This window comes from Rousettus aegyptiacus, unplaced genomic scaffold (assembly GCF_014176215.1).
Source record: "Rousettus aegyptiacus isolate mRouAeg1 unplaced genomic scaffold, mRouAeg1.p scaffold_m13_p_16, whole genome shotgun sequence".
In the NCBI taxonomy this organism is placed as follows: Eukaryota; Metazoa; Chordata; class Mammalia; order Chiroptera; family Pteropodidae; genus Rousettus; species Rousettus aegyptiacus.
The window spans coordinates 535,144-552,486 of NW_023416291.1; the positions used below are offsets into that span (position 1 = coordinate 535,144).

The 17,343-nt window shown below is 52.5% G+C and overlaps 1 protein-coding gene and 1 pseudogene across 7 annotated transcripts in view; both read right to left on the reverse strand.

Annotated features, from left to right (window-relative positions):
• CAMK2D (calcium/calmodulin dependent protein kinase II delta) overlaps positions 1 to 17,343 on the reverse strand; it is a 98,252-nt gene that overhangs the window by 71,379 nt on the left and 9,530 nt on the right. The window lies entirely within an intron of this gene.
• Positions 4,573 to 4,691, reverse strand: LOC118612540 (annotated as a pseudogene).

The window sequence follows — 17,343 nt, forward strand, 5'->3', positions numbered from 1 at the left end:
CTGCACACCTGCGTGGAGCCCACCTGCGCGACACGCCGTGCTCCACGCCAGCCGCGGCGGTGTGCCACCGAGGCCGACCGCGTGCTGTCTGCAGAGAGGACAGGCTAACGGCTGCCGACTGCGGGCGCCGCCCGCTCACAGCCAGGCACGGCCCCGCCGAGACCCAGCGCCCCCATGCGACCCGCGTCTCCCCTGGGGCGACAGGAATGGCTCCCCGTAGTAAACACCCTGCTCACAGCCTCTGAGATACGAATCCTGTGGAGTCGTCAGAAAGTTTTGTTTGTAGGAGTTTTAACTTCTAATATTTATTTGGAATTTAAACTTTAGTGAATTTACCCAAAAGTTTAATTTCTATTTTGTTAAACATAACATAGGTGTTTCTATATCTAAACACATTTTGTAAATATACAAAAAATGTTTACATTATCAATTGTTTTTTATTATCTATTTTGCTTTTGTATGTATTTAAACTTGATTATATATGTATAATATAAGAACATATTAGAATTTCCCAACATATCCTCTGTAATACATCTTAAAAACACTAATACAGCCATGGATAATGCTGTTAAAACTCCCATTTTTACCAGAACTGTCTCAATGGAAACCATAACAAGCTTAAGAGAAAATATGTAATGCTGAGAAATTAAAAATTTATACTAAAACTAAAATATCTACTTGTATAGGTGTGAACCAATTTCTACTCATGAGTTTATGCCTATCTGAACTAAAAGAAAATTTTCAATGAGCTCATGAAATCTGACCTCAAGGAACTGCAAAACTAAACTGAGATGACCACACTGACTTACAGCGACACGGTTATCTCCCCAAAGGCTCCTGCCAGCGTGGATGGACCTGGCCTTAAACACGATCTGGGCAGCTGTGTGGGCCACCGCAGTGAGGTGGCCTGCAGTCCGCCTGCTGGGAGCCCGTCACCGGGCCGGCACCGGCACCGGCACCCTGCTACGCAGCTCCCAGACTACGCCTTCATCCTCTGCATGTAAAGAACATCCGAATGCTACATGTTTCTCAGGGTGAAGAGGTTGGGATTCCTAGTTGGTCTCAAATTTGCAATTAAAAAAAATAAGTATCATTTCCACTAAATATACTTATTCCTTATTTGATTTTCCCACATACTGAGTTCATTTGTCTCCCAAGCAGAGCAGGAACTCTCTCGGTGAGGCGTTTCAGAGGTCACAGGAAGGTCCTTGTCAAAACATCACCCACTCCACCAAATAGGAACCCTTAACTTCCACTTTTAGAAATTCATTATTTCTGTGTAAGTCTTTGAACTTCCTTAAAATGTAAGTATCGTTTGGAAATGAAACTCATTATTCATCCCCAGACGCTTAAAATTTACTGCGTGTGAATTTATCAGTTCACAACAGACTTCTGCAGGAGAAACTATAGTCACCAATTTCTGAGGAGCAGAGGCAAGCTGGAAGGAAGGCCGGGGTAGCCGACAATGAACCCTGACCTACTTGAGGATGCCCAGGAATGGCCCAGGGGGACGATGGTTGTTTGCGGTTATTATAAATTACTCATTACCTACAGGGTCAGGTTCAAGGTCATAAAGAGTTACAATTTAGGCCAATGGCAGTAGCATTTTCCCAGGTGCATGCTCACCTGGAAGCTGCACACGGGTGGGGCTTTTCTCTTGGCTCACACAGGTATAACTACCAGCAAGAGTGTGACGTGCGTTACCGCCTTCGCACTCAAATCGCCTTGGCTACCTTCTCATTTGTGGTTCTGTGATAGCTTAAGTACGGAGAAAATAAATAACGAAAACCACTCAGCCATCACCGCATTTAAACCAAAACTAGCACTTCGCCATATTTGTTCCCAATCTGTTTTCTCACAAAAAAAAGGGTCATGATTTTAGCAACTACTTCTCAGTTAACTCCTAGGGGGGACTGCCATCGCCCCAGACGTTACAGGTGAGGTTTCCAAGGTCAAGTGGGTGTGGGACACGCCGTGAACTATCTACACGCCTCCCACTTAGAAATGCACCGTATGTCATTACACATGTAAAAAGACGTATTTGATTGTTTAACGGAAGTTTCTCAGATTCACTTGATCAAATAATCCTCTTTGCTCAGAGCAGTCCGCTGGCACTTGTAGGGCATTACTGCCCCTCGCGACAATGGCTAGGAACCTCGCTTTGCAGCGGCTTCAAGAATCGCTCAGTTTGTCACGCGGGGAGAGTCGTCACTCCCAGGCCTTTCTCTGAAAAACGTGACACTCGGACGCAGGAAAGGCCACACTGGGCCAGCCGGGCCTGTGGCGCGAGGCCGCTAACTTCGCCCTGCCAGCCGCGCCCTCCGGGACGCTCGTCCCGGTCGCTTGCTGTGACTGGAGTGAAAAGCACAGGTTGCAGTGGAATCTGCTGTCTCAGTTAAGCTAAGTCTACATTTCTGGGGCCTGAGATTTCACAGTCGGACGGGACCCGCGGGGCCCGAGCTCACTGTTGTGCGCCCGAGAGGATGCTTCTTTGCTCCGCCGACGGTGCGACGCCGCCTTGTCCTTGATGAGGACCGACTGAGTCACGAGCCTGGGCAGCTCACCTCCAAGGCAGAACATCTCCTTCGATGTGTATTTTTTAAATAACTGCGCAAAAGTAACGACACGCGGCAAAGTGTGCTCGTGACAACCACGCCCACCCTAACCCTCAAGGCAGAAACGGACGGGACAGACGGCAGCCGTGAGCGGACACTCCGAGCGACCGCGGCGCCTCGCGGGGCCATCGGCCGGGGACCCTCCGGCACCGCCCTGACATGGAGGCAAGGCGGCACGACTCGCGGTGACGAGGGCGACGAGACGGGGGCAGGGCACGCTCCCTCACCAAGCCGGCGCCAGAACTGCAGGGCCCCCGGGGACGAGGGAGGAAGCGCTGCCCCGGCCCTCGCGCCGGCCTCCAGTTCAAACCCTCGACTCAGCGCGCGGTGGCCCCTCCTCGCCGCCGCGGCTCGGGGCGACACGAACGCCCCTCTGCAGTCCTGCTGGTGCGAAAACCTCTTTTCCTTTCACCCATGCGGCGTCCGCTTGCTCTTCCAGGCTTTGGCGTGCTAAACCTGTTTTCCATTTATTGTCTTCTATTTTGCATTTAAAGACTATGCTTTCCTCCTCAGGGTTTCTATTATCTAAAAGATTCATTTCTGAGAAAATTCGAAAGTAGGAATGCATTAAAATCCCCCTTAAAAAGCTTGAGACGTGGGATTGAGAGTGAATCGCATCAAATGAAAATAGACCAGGTAAGAATTTAGAAGACAGAAAACGATAGCAAAGGGCCTCAGGCTGAGCAGCATCAAAAGCTTGTGAAAATCTAACTGATTATTTCTTTTAGAAATTAATGGCTAAAAGGATAAATGAACATAACAATTCTGAAAAGATTCTCAGGTAACTACTAACAGAGAAACTGATTATTTTTTCAAAGTGGAGATGAGGTTTGATAAAGAATTTTTAGGTATTCACTTCGTACCTGTAGCCTGTTGAATGTTATTCATGAAGATGAATTACTCTTGAGGATATAAAACATGTTTTTAAGTACGTGTGTTTCATCCAGCGGACCCTGCTTGGAGAGGGGCAGGCCTTCCGCCTCACTAAGCCACTAATGTGGAGTAAAGCCGCCTTGTCCCAAATAGCTCACAAGAAGCTTCTAGTAGCTACTAATAGGTTCAATCTGCTTATGACAAATCACTTTAAAATTTACTACCAACACGCATTTCTGGAGAGGCTACAAAGCACTGGAAACAGTTTTGGCCCTGGCTCTGCCCGTAACGGTTCATTGATGACAGTCGTAACCGTGGTTGGGACCTGAAGGGTGATTCCGCGTACCCTATAACGTCTGCACACGCCGCCGTTCTCTGGCCTCTAGGGACGGCGGCTACAGTAACGGTGAAACAATAACAGAGCAGTGGCCTCTTATCCGCGGTTTCGCGCTCTGTGGTTACGTTTAGCCGCTGTCAACTGTGGCCTGATGATATTAAACGGAAAATTCCAGAAATAAGCTATTCATTAAACAAGTCATACGTTTTAAATTGTGCACTGTTCTGAGCAGCATGATGAAATATCAAAACACGCTGCCCCGTCCGACCTGGGACGTGGGTCATCTCTCTGAGCGGAGTACACAGGCTGTGGACACTCACCAGCCCTGACCGCCGGGTGCCCCTCTCACGGCCATATCACGGTGCCTGTGTTCAAGCAGCTCTTGTTTTATTATTAACGCCCCAACGCCATTCGCGTACCTTTTCTTACAGCGTACTGTTACAACGTCCTTCTTCATTGTCAATCCCTGTGACTGCGCCTAATTTATGAATGAAGCGTTGCCACTGGTTTGTGGCTAGAGGAAAACAGGGTACATGGGCTGTGGCACTGTCCGGGGTTCTGGAACACATGCGCCACGGATAAGGGGGGACGAACATGTAGCTGGAAGTTCTATGCGAGCGCGAGCTCCTCTTCCCTTAAAGAGTCCCACGGGCTCTGTGCTCAAACGCGTCAGAGGGCAACCGCTTCTCTCTGCTGAATCGCTGCCCAGACAGAGCCACTTCCCTTGTTCGGATTTTTTATCTTTTACGCCTACAGCACCCGGTCCTCCTAGGTGGTCTCCCATCCGAGTACTAACCAGGCCAGACCCTGCTTAGCTTCCAGGATCAGATGGGATCGGGCGCGTTCAGGGCGGCGTGGCCGCAGACTCGTTCAGATTATTTTAACAGCCTCCTGACTGTGCCTGCTGGTTACGCCCTGGCCCCAGAGGTAGCAGAGGGATCATTTAAAGATACGTCAAATCACAGAAAATCCAAAGTAATCTATGAGAGAAAAATCAAGGTCACAGAACATAAGATCAATATACAACAAGTAATCATATTGCCATCCATTAGCAATGAAAGTGTAGAGACAGATATTAAAACAGAAAACCATTCACAACTGCTAAAGAAAGCGGGCTGCCCAGTACAAACGCTGCCAAACACAGGCAGGATCTGCGTGCCCAAATCACAAAGCGCTGACGAACGCAGTCCCTAGAACATCTAAAAGAATTTTTAAAAAGAATGAAGGAGGAAGACTCGCTCTCCATGAGTAAGAGTTACGATGCAGAGGGGTCCAGAGCGTGGCACTGGAGGGGCCAGGCGCGCGGCCCGGTGGGACAGGGCGGAGAGCCGAGGCAGGCGCACCCCGCGTGCCCGGCGGCTTCGGGCAGCAGCGCGGCCGCTCCGCACGCGGCGCCTGGCACACGGGCCAAAGCCTGCGCTCCGGCCCAACCAAGAGTGAACTCAGAACAATTTCTTAAAAAATAAATTGTCCAGTATTTAGGGCCACACGAAGAACTTTAGGCTTGGACACTGAAACACTACCCATTAGAGGAAAAACTGGTCTATTGGCCCTCATCGGAACTGAGAAGTTTTGCTCTGTAAGAGGCTCTGCTAAGAGGACAGACAGCAAGCCACACGGCGGGAAAGCCGGTGTGCACACCGCGCGGCGGGGAAAGAACGGGCAGCGCTCGGGCGGCAGGCCAAGCGACCCAGCCGGAAAGCGGGCGGAGGACACGGGTGTTTCACTGGAGAGGGAGCACCGCGGAGGTCGGGATGAGAAAAAGACGTGGAAAGACGGTGGACGCGGCTGGCCCTGGAGGAAGGGGACGTTAGAACCTCAGCGAGATGTCGCCGTGCACGCATCGGAAAGGCTAAATGCGGGCGGCAAGCGCTGGAGAGATGCCGAGACACCAGACCACCCGCCTCCGGCCGCGGGAGCTGCGGTGGCTCGGCCGCTCTGGGAAACGGTCTGGCAGTTCCTTAAAACGCACACACGCAACCACCAGACACCCAGCGACTGTCCTCCTGGGCGTCTGTCCCCAAGAACTGAAACCCAGGCTCACACACGAACCTGTCCGCGAAAGTTCACAGCAGCTTTATCATGGCCCCGAACCGGGAACAACGGGGGTGTCCTGACGGGGGTGGCTGACCTCACGGGAGAGTAAGAAGGCCACGGCGTCCACACACGCGGTGAACCGGACAAGCCTCCGGGGGGCTACGCTGAGCTTTAAAAGCCAGCCTCGAAGGGCGCCACGCCGCACGGCTCCGCGCACGTGACGCTCTCCCAGGGACGGAGCCAGGGCGATGAGCGACGCGGCGGCTGTGGGCGCTGGGCCGGGCGGCAATGCCGGAGGACAGAGGACCTTCCTCGCGGTCTGCCGGCCGCGCTGGTGGCTGCGGTGGCCACGCAGGTGCAGAGGCCAGACGCGCGCGGGGGCACACGCGGAGCGGGCGGGCCCGCCGGCGCCGGCTCCCTGGCTGCGCCCCTGTTCTGAGTTTGGCCACATGTCGCCGTGGGAGGGAGCCGTGTGACGCGTGTGTGGGATCTTTCAACGTTAATTCTTATCGCACGAATCTACGATTACCTCAGAATAAAGAATAATTTTAAAAAATACGTGGGTTTAAATAACTCGGTGTTTAAAGAGAAATCTGTATCTTTAAACGCTAACACTGGAAAAGAAGTTCGAACGTCGACAACCTAAGCCTCTGAAGCCTTAGGAAGCCGGAACGACGTGAGCGCATTCCTCGCAGTGACGAGCGAAACAGAGAAACGGAAATAACTGAGAAAAATCAGCGACGCTGAAAATCGGTTCCTTTATAAGATTAATAAAATTGATAAACCTACTAGACTGAGAAAAAAGAGACTCAAAACACCAATATCAGGAGTTGAAAACAATGTCTCAAAGATACTTAAAATATCGTAAAAGAATAGTAACAACTTTATTCCAACAAATTCGGAAAGCGGCTACCCGACATCTGCCTTTTAAAATAAGCACAAAGCGACCCTGTCTATGACTCAGCCACCGCGAGCCACAAGGAGGCCAGACATGCTCAGAGCAGGGCGAGTCCCCACTCTGCCGTCAAGAAGAACTGACAGAAAAAAATGGTTTTTAACGAAAAAATAACAATTTTAAAAATCAGAAAGACTCTGCCTGACCTCTACGGCAGCATGAATTAACAGAAATTTTGCTTGCCGTTCTCATGACTAACAATCTTCTCTTTTCAGTAACAGTATCTGGTGTGTTTTTGCTTTTGGTTGAGGGTATAACGCAGAATCTTTGGCCCCGAAGCCCTGGAAAGCACAGAGGTCAAGGGTCACGCAGTGGGGTGAGGAGGCAGTTGCTCCCCTTCCTCTTGTCTGTGCTCAGCTCTCTCTGAGACATGTGACCTGGGCCTGGAGGGCGCTGGGGGGGTTTCCACTGCACGCAGCCCAGAGCTGGCAGCTGGGGGGGAAAGGTCACAGAGCCACGTGCTGAACCGTGACTCACAAATCTACAGGGCGATATTCTGCTACCTGAACACAGGATTCTTTATGCTGTTCTTTTCCTTGCTATAGCAAGCTCTTGGATTTAGCCATCTGAAAAACAGCTTCTCCAAGGGAAGGCCCCTGAGCGCTCTCTCAGCGAGCATGCAAATCCGGTGGGAGGGGGCCCCGCCTCGCCAGCCAGCGGCGGCCCGGGAAGCTGGTTATTAAATCGGCAGTGAAGGGGAAACACGTTTTACCGTGAACACGTCTATTTCCGAAAGTGCAACATGGTGTGCACGTTAATGCAAAGGGAACACTGAAGGAAAACCATGGACTGTGAACACTGCACATAATTTTTTAAAGCACCTCAAAAAAATTTTTAGCTGATTTTACTTCTAACAGTTTTAGGAAAATGAAAAAAAAAAAAAAGTCAGAAAAAAATTCGACTTAAATGAGCCAAGATTTTTTTATTATTTTAACTGGCAAACTTCTTAGGCTATAATGTATAATCACCGAATGAATAACGTGGATTCAAAAATGACCCGAGACATGTAGGAACTACAGCGCTCACAAAACAAGACACAAGGACGTCACCTGCCTATCGGAGAAGCCGCAGCACCAGCAGCAGACAGCGGTAGGTGTGAAACCTGCCTTTAGAAACTGACGTAACACGTGGCCACACGAAGTCCATAGAGATAAACAAAGTGCCAGGGGCGCTTCACAATTTGCAGAAGCCTTCCCATCGCGTCAGTTGATTTTCTCAGCAACCCTGAGAGACAGGCAGGACAAGGTCACTAAAGATGGCCACAGGATGATGAAGCTCAGAAAGATCTAAGTGCAGCTGCAGTGACTTAACAAACAGCGATTTTCTAGGAAGCAAGAAGTGGCTGAGAAAGTTTTACATTTAACAGAAAGCGATCAGAAAGGAAAACAGAAAGGAGGCTCAAGAAGACAGATGAAAGCCGCACTCCATCAGGGAACGAGTGTTCATGCAGCACATCAGCAACTTCACCTCTCTGCCTGGCAACAGAAGGTAAGAGTTCCTGAAACTTTCTACGAAAGGAAGTGGCTGATATCCTGAATATCAGAAAGGATGAAAGTGGAACTATCCTTTTATCCCTTTTGTTAGAGCATCAGAGAGACTTAAAAAGTCTCCACCACCTTGATGTGGTCGCACGGCAAGGACAGAGCCGGGGGAGTCAGGAAGAGATGTCCCTATGCCACAGGCCCTGCTGAGTGACAGGTCTACTGACTCATCCCGAGAATGACGACTCCACCCGCTGAGCCCATGTTGCATAAGGACGCACCTGGCTTCCTGCCACCTGTGAAGAATAAACCTATCACTCGGAGGCAGTGGGGGTTATGATCTGGTCAGCTGATCGAATAAATCCCTAAAAACACAAAAACAGAAATTAACGAACAAAACACAGGCCTCAAGCAGAGGGCCTTTCAAAAAGCTGCTTCCCACTCATCCTTGTGATTTTACTTAGAAATATTCCCGTACAACCGACCAGGCTTTCAGGGGCTCTTCCTCACTGCTGACGTGTGTTAGAGCTTCATTGTACCCGGCGGTAAATGTGGCGTGCACACATTAAACACAGTAACCCTAACGCACCAGGCTGAACCCTGAACTCCCCTCCCAGCTTCGCCCCGGAGACGGCGGCGGCGCCCACCTCCAAGGCGCGCCGACTGGGTCTCGCCCCTGTCCTCTTGTTCTGTTTCACTGCTTCAAAACGAGCGGAACGAAGGAAGAAGTGGGCGCCTCTCCCCTCCCGCGTCTCTCCAGGTGAGGGAGCCGTAGACACCCCGCGACCCCACGCCCTGCACCGAGGTTCTCCACCAGCCGACGCCCCTCAAGAGCACAGCCACGTTTCAGGTTCACGGACAAGACGGTGGCCTTCATTCCCATTACAAGCGGAGCGGTCAAACAGGTCGATGAAAAGGAAGCAGGAAGGCCAGACCGCGTGCCATGGAGGACCGCACACCGCCTCGGACCTGCCCCAGCGGCGCCGGCGCGAGGAGGCCCGCAGACCGCGCGACACGGAGGACCGCGAACCGCCTCAGGAAGGAAGTGGGCCGCGTGGCATACTGCGCCCCCCCCCGCCCCATTCACGCGCAGGGTGCTCGAGGCGAGCGGTTTACAAAGCAATTAAAGCATCTTGGGGAAAGATGACCCCACACGTCCCTGTGTGCAGCGAAGAAATCAAAATTATAAAATACATGGCACGTACTTTCCTTCCCTCCTTCCTTTCTACCCATTAGAATGTTCAATTTAACGATCACGTAGAGCTTTCAGGTAGAACTCTTAAAACCCCGCTGTGCCCGAGCGCCAGCAGGCGACACGACCTAAGTGCCCGCCGGCAGACCGATGCGCGGCCCCGCCGGGAGGGGCGTCCTGGCACACGAGGCAGCGTGCGGGGCCCGGACACTGTGCCGAGCGTGACGGCGGGCCGGCCTCGGAAGGGCGAACGTGCGCGGGTCCGCCACACCCAGCTACTGAGAGCGGTCACGTTCACGGCCACGTTCACGGAGACGGAGAGCAGAGCGGTGGGTGCCGGGCACTGGGCGGGGGGAAGGGGGAGTTACTGCTTAACGGGGGCGGAGTTCCGGTCCGGGAAGATGAAAAATTCTAGAGCTCAGGACCGGTGACGGGCGCGTGACAATGTGAACGTGCTTCGTGCCACAGAACCGCACACTAGATTCCAGGGCGATGCCCCCTGCATTCCCTCGTTTTTCCTCAAATTAGGCTTTCAAATAACAAAATGTTGCGCAAATCGCTAAGGTCACCTTGCCGATGTCAGGAATCAAAGTTTCCAACTCTGCATAAACGAACTGATAAGTCACAGCTTTTATTTAGAGCGGACCCACAAGAATGAGTGAAGAATCAAAGTGTTTCTTTGAAAATCAGTTTGTGAGAAGGAAAAATTAAGTTAGATGAAACAATCCCTATTGATAACATTACTGTGCTTGGTTTTTCTGGTCATTTCCCCCGAATTAGCCCTGAACGTGAAGCAGGCCGGTCTGCACGTGCCCTCTTCCAACCCGTGCTCCGCAGACGGAGGTGCTGCGAGGCCGTGTAAACACCCCCGCAGGAAACCCACAGGGCAGGGGGACGTGCGGGAAAGCTGGCCGGCCTCGCGTGGCCAGCCGGTCACCAACCCAGGTTTTTAAAACGAAAACAGGATGTTGCGCAATCAGTAAACACGAGAAAATTATTTCTATTGTGTCGTCATCCGATTCGGACTCTGATAAATGTACGCAGTGCTTCTCGCGACCCCTGCGTCTGCTTCCAGGGAGCCCAGTCTACGAGGGTGTGTGTGCGTGTGTGCGTGTGTGCACGCGACACGCGTGCACGCACGTGGGCGCGTTTGCAGAAGACCCCATGCTGTGTGCTTCATTACACTTTTATTCAAACCATATATAAATGCGCATGGGTCGAATAAAAATATAATACAAAAAATAATGAAATAACAGTAGACATTCACTATTTCAAACACTACGGCAAACTTTTCCAACATGGATTTCTCCATGTCACCAAAAGTCAGTTTACTCTGAACGGCTCGAAAGGTAATTTATCCAGCTTTAGTCTTTAAAGTTATTTACAGCATTTTATGAAGATGTAATGTGGGGAATACTTAATTTGGTTGGAAATATACATAAAATTTAAAGTACATATGACAATACGAAACCCAAAAAACGTCCTGCCGTTAGTGCAGAGTAGAGTTTCTAATGTTGTAGAAATGTATATTGATTCTAGATTATAATCTCTCTTCAAAAAGGTGACGTTCTCAGCTCTTTGTTTGCAAACGGCTCACAGCAGCACGAAGCACACTCCGGGGACAGGCCCAGAGCTGGCCTGCCTCGCACCGCCCAGCAGCCAGGAGCACGGCGCTGCGGATGAGAACGGAGTCCACCCTCAGTCTCCGGGGGCGTCCTGGGCCTTCGGTGAACTCCAAATCCACTCTCCCGTGTGAAAGACGGAAATGGGAGCTTCCTGCTAACCATCAAGCCACCCCAGGGTCTCGGCGAACGTCGGCCCGACCCTTCCTCCTCAGCCCCCAGCCCCATGACCGCTGCCCAGAACAGCCCACACCTAAAGCCAGGCCTAGTGAGCTCGGGGCCAGCGTGGATGGACCACACTCCCCCACACCCGCCAACAACCTGCAGGACGGGCGTGTCCCCAACAAGGGGCAGGGAAGGGGGGTCTGGCGGGAGCACGCCCCACACCTGCACTCGGGCGGCAGACTGGTGCCCGGGCGTCCGCCCCGCAGCACGGACCACGGCGCCACCCCTCCCGGCGACACTGGCGCGAGGGGCGCCCACGCGGGGACAGACGGGCGGGGCCGGCGGCTCCTCGGCGTGGACAGACGTGCGACGTGCGCAGCTGGCCCGAGCCCACCCCGCGCGTGCGGGTCTCCGCTCCCCACGCGGAGGGCAGGCGGCGGCCGCTCGTCACAGACACTCTGCTTGCTCCGGTCCCCCGCATCGGTCCCTGGAGAACAACGCTTTGCTACCCGTGTGTCACACGCAGGTTGTGATGCCGCGTAACCAGGCGAGTCATCAGTAACTCCCACACTGCACTGCGGGGTGCCGTCCCTGTCACCGACTCTGCAGGGTGCACTCCTTCAGTGTGTGTGTGTGTGTGTGTGTGTGTGTTTCCTGCGTGCCAGAGGAGGAAACGTAGGTCTATACAAGAGTCTCGGACACCAATGTTCATGGCAGCATTACTCACAACAGCCCAGAGTGGCAGCGACCCACGTGCCCGCCAACCGAGGACCGGGCACGCAGAACGGGGTGCATCCGGGCGGCGATGGGTCAAGGGCAGACCCGGCAGGCCCTGTGCTAGACGAGAGCGGCCGGCCCCAGCACGCACAGGGCCCGGCGGAGCGGACGGTCTGCAGAGAGCGAGCGGGGTCCGCAGCGTCCTGGGCGTGGCGGCGGGGGGCGGGAGCGGCGGGCTTCTCTGGGGCGACGGGTGCACAGCTGACACGTGAAAGCTGGACCCCGGGCCCCACCCCGCTCCGCCTCGGTGCGCCGCCTGTCCCGGCTCACGCCCATCCGTGCGTGGGGCCCATTCCTGTCTGCAGCCATTTTTCTCCACAGACAGCGCTTTCCGGCCGATGGGATCACGGGCAGCCCTGAGCCTCTGAAGCTGCCTGCAGCATGTTTCGTTTGTGCGGGGAAAGTGAACAAAACTGAGCAGAAAGGAGGGAAAGAGCTGAGTTAGGGCGTGCCGGGAAGACCCCCCCAAACCACCCCCAGGCCTCCTGCTCGGGTAGAAATCTGCCACCACACATTCCAGAATGAGTCACTCTGGCTGTCATGCCTGCAGGACAGCTTCCTGCCCAGGCTCTGCTGCCGACCTCCTCCCCCCTCCCCTCCCCTGGACGCCCGTGCCCTAGAAAGAATGTGACGGGGTGACGGCGGCAGGGCTTTGCTGTTACACTCGGTAGGCTTTAAATTGTGGCCGCTGTATTCTCACCAGCTGTGCAAATTAAGAAAAATTAACGTAAAGTAAAACAAAATAAACACAAAAAGCCTTTCTCCTTGGCATTCAGAAAGTGCCAGAGTCCTTGGGGTCAGGCCAGGCTCCCACGGCCACGTGACTGTGCCCCAAGGGCCCGGGGCCAGAGCAGGGCCCCTGCCCACGGCCGCCCGCGGCCAGAGCGTGCCCGCTCACAGGCTGGGCCCTGCTCGTCTGCCCTGCTCGTCTGCCCTGCCCTCAGCTGAGCTGCCGGCGTCTCCGCCCAGGCTGTCCCAGCGCAGGAGCTGCCTGTCCCCGCCCCGTGTCCCCGTCGCATCCCCCGCTGCCACACAGCAGGCCCCCACGGCGCAGCGTCGCGGCTGGGAAGCGAGGCGGACGGCCCGCGTGGGCGTGAAGCAGGCGGTCGGATGCGGCCCCCGGCCCAGACGCCCGGCCAGACCCCAGGGCGGTGACGTCGCCCTCGCGCCCCAGCGCCCCTGCCCTCCCACCCCGGGCACGGGAAGGGCAGCGACGGGCACCGCGGGGCATGCCACGTGCGCGTGGGGACGACGGGCCTGGAGGCACCGGCACGGGGGCCCCCGAACGCCCCTCGCCCACGCCCCGGAAGAACTGGGGGACACTCTCAGGAAACGTCTCAAGATCCATGAGTGAAAGATGCTAGCGAAGCATCGGTGTGAGCCACGAGAGGTTTCCACAGACTCGCTCCTCCCTCGCCCCTTTTGCCCCCAAAGCCGGCTGCGGAAGGGCTGACCGAGATGCTCCACGCAGGGAGGAGAGAAGGCGCCCTCCCCAAGCTAAGTGCTGTCTTCAAACTGACCTGTGTGTGTTCGCCGTCTATCTCTAATAGCGGTATCTCTAAATTTGGATTTATTTGGTTTGGATCATTCCAAAACACACACACGTGCGTGCATGTGCACACACACACAGACACCCCTCTGAAAGTCTCTTACCTAAAATAATTTCTTAAAGTTTACCGAAGATCAAATATTTACTAAAATAAATGGTCATTGTTTTACAGAATGAACGGCCTCAGCCTTTAACCCTCCCGTCCAGGTCTTAGGCGCTTCTCTTCATGACGTCATCACCAGGTCAGGAACACTGACTGGCAGCAGGAAATGGAGGACACGGTGCTCCACGTGACCCAGCCGTTGGTTCCGTTAATAGAAGATATATTTTTCTCTTGCAAACAGACTTAAGGTTAGCAGTTCAATCTGTTTTCCCGTTCCCAATCATAAAGATATGTAGGATGCTGGGAAAAAAGGTCAACCCAAAGAATGTTTTTTCCCAAAAATAATTTCCAAAGCACATAAAAAGGAGAGCGCCTCGGGCCTCGGGCCTAACCGTTCTCCGTGATGGCCGTTCCCCGCCCCTCCCAGTCTCCCGGAAGGAACCGCGGCCAGGACGGGGGGCCAGGAAGCCCGCGCCCAGCGAGCAGGAGTGGACTCTGCTCGCGGTCAGGAGGCAGGACTCCCCCAGCCCTCGCCACAGCTCCCTCCCCGGGTCCCCGCTTCTGGAGGGAACAGACGGCGCCCTGCTCTGCAAACAGAGCCCCAGTCCCAGCTCGAGAGCACCCCACTACGCAAACAGGCACACCCCACTCTAAACCACAGGGTGCAGAGTCCTCCATGCCGGCGGAACTGGGAGAGCTCACAAACAGTGTCTCATACAGCTGCTAAGATCTTCTCGAAAACGGGGAAAACACTGCACGGCTGAGGCTGGCTGGGGGGTCAAATGCTCAAATCGGAGCTGTCTTCAAGTCTGTGAGAGACCGTTTAGGTATTTAAATGAAGGGGACAAATGACTCCTTTCCAACCACCAGCTTGTGCTAAATTATAAATGATATCACACAGAATTCACTTGTTACATTTGGAGCTTTTCTTTAAAAAGAAAATTTTTTAAGGCAATAGTTGGGAAGAGAGCACAAACCTCACTGCTGAGAATTCTGGGTCACTAAACACGTTTGTTTAGCATCGTCCAACGCAGGTTGGAGTCATTCAGTCCGCACACACCTGGGAACGGTGCCAGGCGGCATGCAAGAACTCGGTGAGCAACGCCGAGGCCATTTTCACCCCTTACTCGGGGTTCTGAACAGAAACCCACAGGCATTTTGTGCAGCGGTCGTTGGTCCATCACGGCGGCCACAAGGCCACCCAACCTCTGGTTCTTAAGCACCAACGCGATTCCTTAGGACATTTTTAATATTGGTTGATTAAGAAAAATCTCTCAGCATTCTCTTGGCCTTTATCTTCCGCTTTAATCACTCCATTTTTTTGTACCGCCCCAAAGCTAAACAAAACGTGAAGCCCATAAGAAGTTGCTATTCCTCTCTTATCAGCTGCTCACCCCGATGACTCAGGGCTGGCTGCACGGCCCGCCCTGCCCTGTCCCACGCTTCCCCACAGGCCCGCTGCACTAAGAGCCACCGGGGACAAGGCCTCGGGCTGCCACGGGGGTGCGGGGTGTCCAGGGCCCGCCGCCGGCTCTGGGAGCACCTGCCAGCCTCCCGCTTACTCCTCACCGCCACGTCCCGACTCCCGTGCTGCTCACGAGGCTTTTATAATATTATGTTAATTTGCATCTTTTCTATTCATCTTTAAATTAAAAAATGGTTATTTTCAAGACCCAGTTCAGACACTGACTTCCCTTTTAGCAACCCGGCAGTCACCTGCTGACGCCTCAGAGTGTGAGCTGTGCACAGCGACACCATCACCCACGATCACTCCTGGGCCCTGCGGCGACACCGTCACCCGGTCACTCCCGGGCCCCGCGGCTGCCCTGACTCAAGCCGAGGGCCTCGTCTTGGTGCCTTCGTCGGACCCGCAGCCCGCAGAGGTCTGAGACAAGGGAAGTGTTTTCTTGTTGTTCTTGTTGTTCAGCGGAAATTTAAATTTCGAATCCTGCTGCCCCAAACTCAGTTTCACTGGCATACTTAAATGTCACACGTGGAAATGTACAAAACTTGCAGGATGCAACCTGGCAACGTTTATCAAGAATTTTGAAAATTCAATCCTCTATCTTACAAATTCTCCTTTACGAATATTTCCTAAGAAAAGACTCTGAAAACTGAAGTTTTACAAAACAATGCTTACTATTGTCATTTATCATAGCAAAGAACAGATAAAAAAAAAAACTAGCAATATTAAACTGATGTTTTATTCAGTGAAGCACAATCAATTAAGAATTCAAAAGATTAGTAACATAGTGAAATTTTATAATATTAAGCAGCACAGAAAATTGTATATTAGTGTATTAGTCCAGTATTCTGAAGAATTAAAAAAAAAAAAGGTGACAGAACATTAACAGAGAGGGAACTTGAATGATAAATGTCTTTTTCTTTCTATTTTTCTGTATTTTCCAGATTCTGTAATTAAGACTTATTTTTACAAAATAATTTTTAAATCCACTTATACAAATTAGTAATAATCAAAACTATTATTTCAGATATTTCCAAACACACAGTTCTCGCTGCACCTATTATTTACGTACAGTCTTTAATATAAAAGCATATACGATTTGCTTAATTAAAGTCATAAAAGATCCACCATGAATAAAGTTCCTACAAAGTGGCAGGAATGTTCAGCTAAACTAATGTCACAAATCACTTCTGCCACCATGATTACAGCCTTCAAGCTGCCTCTTAAAAATATGACTGGAATGCTTTTAGGAAAGGAATAGCATATTTTCTTTAAAAACACGTCTGCGTGTGTGTGGGCGCATGCGCGCGGAAAGCTACAGAATGCGCACCCCCGACGGCCTGCCGCACACCGCGGGGGGCTCAGAGACGTGCCTTCCACCACGCGCACTGTCAGAAGGGGCTTCCGATGCCGACACAAGCAAACTTTCCAGCCCTTTCCCTGAGTTTCTGAACTGACGGACACAGCAGTTGTATCGGCTGGCCTCTGCTTTCACTAAAAAATCAAAGAATATCAGCAAATAATATCCAGCACTTGTGTATCTGAAACTCTATAAAGTATCATCAAAATGCTCTTCAAAATGAGCTTTAAAAGATAAGTGAAAAAGTAGGCGCCTCTGTCGAATAGATCAAAAATTTAAAAGCCCCACTCTCTCAGAAAAACTTAGGGCGTGAGCCTGGCCCTCACAGGGGCGGCCTGGGGCTCAGACGGGCGCCCGCTCGCTGAGCTACCTCACCATCACACGGTAAGAAACAGTGACAAGAACTTGCAGGTAGTTGCTCAAAAATTTACTGAAGTATACCAGACTCTTTCCAACAAAGAGTCGCCGGGCGTCAGGGAATAAAGGCGCGCTCTGGGGATGAGAGTGCTGGCTGGGTCGGCGCTGCCGTCTGACGGAGCCTCGGCCCCTCCACATTCGCTGCATGCGTCATCGGTCTCTGCTAAGCACACGCCTATTCCCAGAGACAGAACCCTATTTGCACACTCATTCATTTGTCCACTCAGGCGCCAGTTACAAGTATCTGCAACATTGTGATTGCTTTCCCAGGAGCAGAGCTGAAGGCAAGTTAAAAACCGCCCGCGACTCACTTGAGAGCTACAGCATGTACAACTGCGTACCAGGGAGAGATGGGATGTGCTCCTTAAGAAACATGAAAATGTTTTCAACGGACC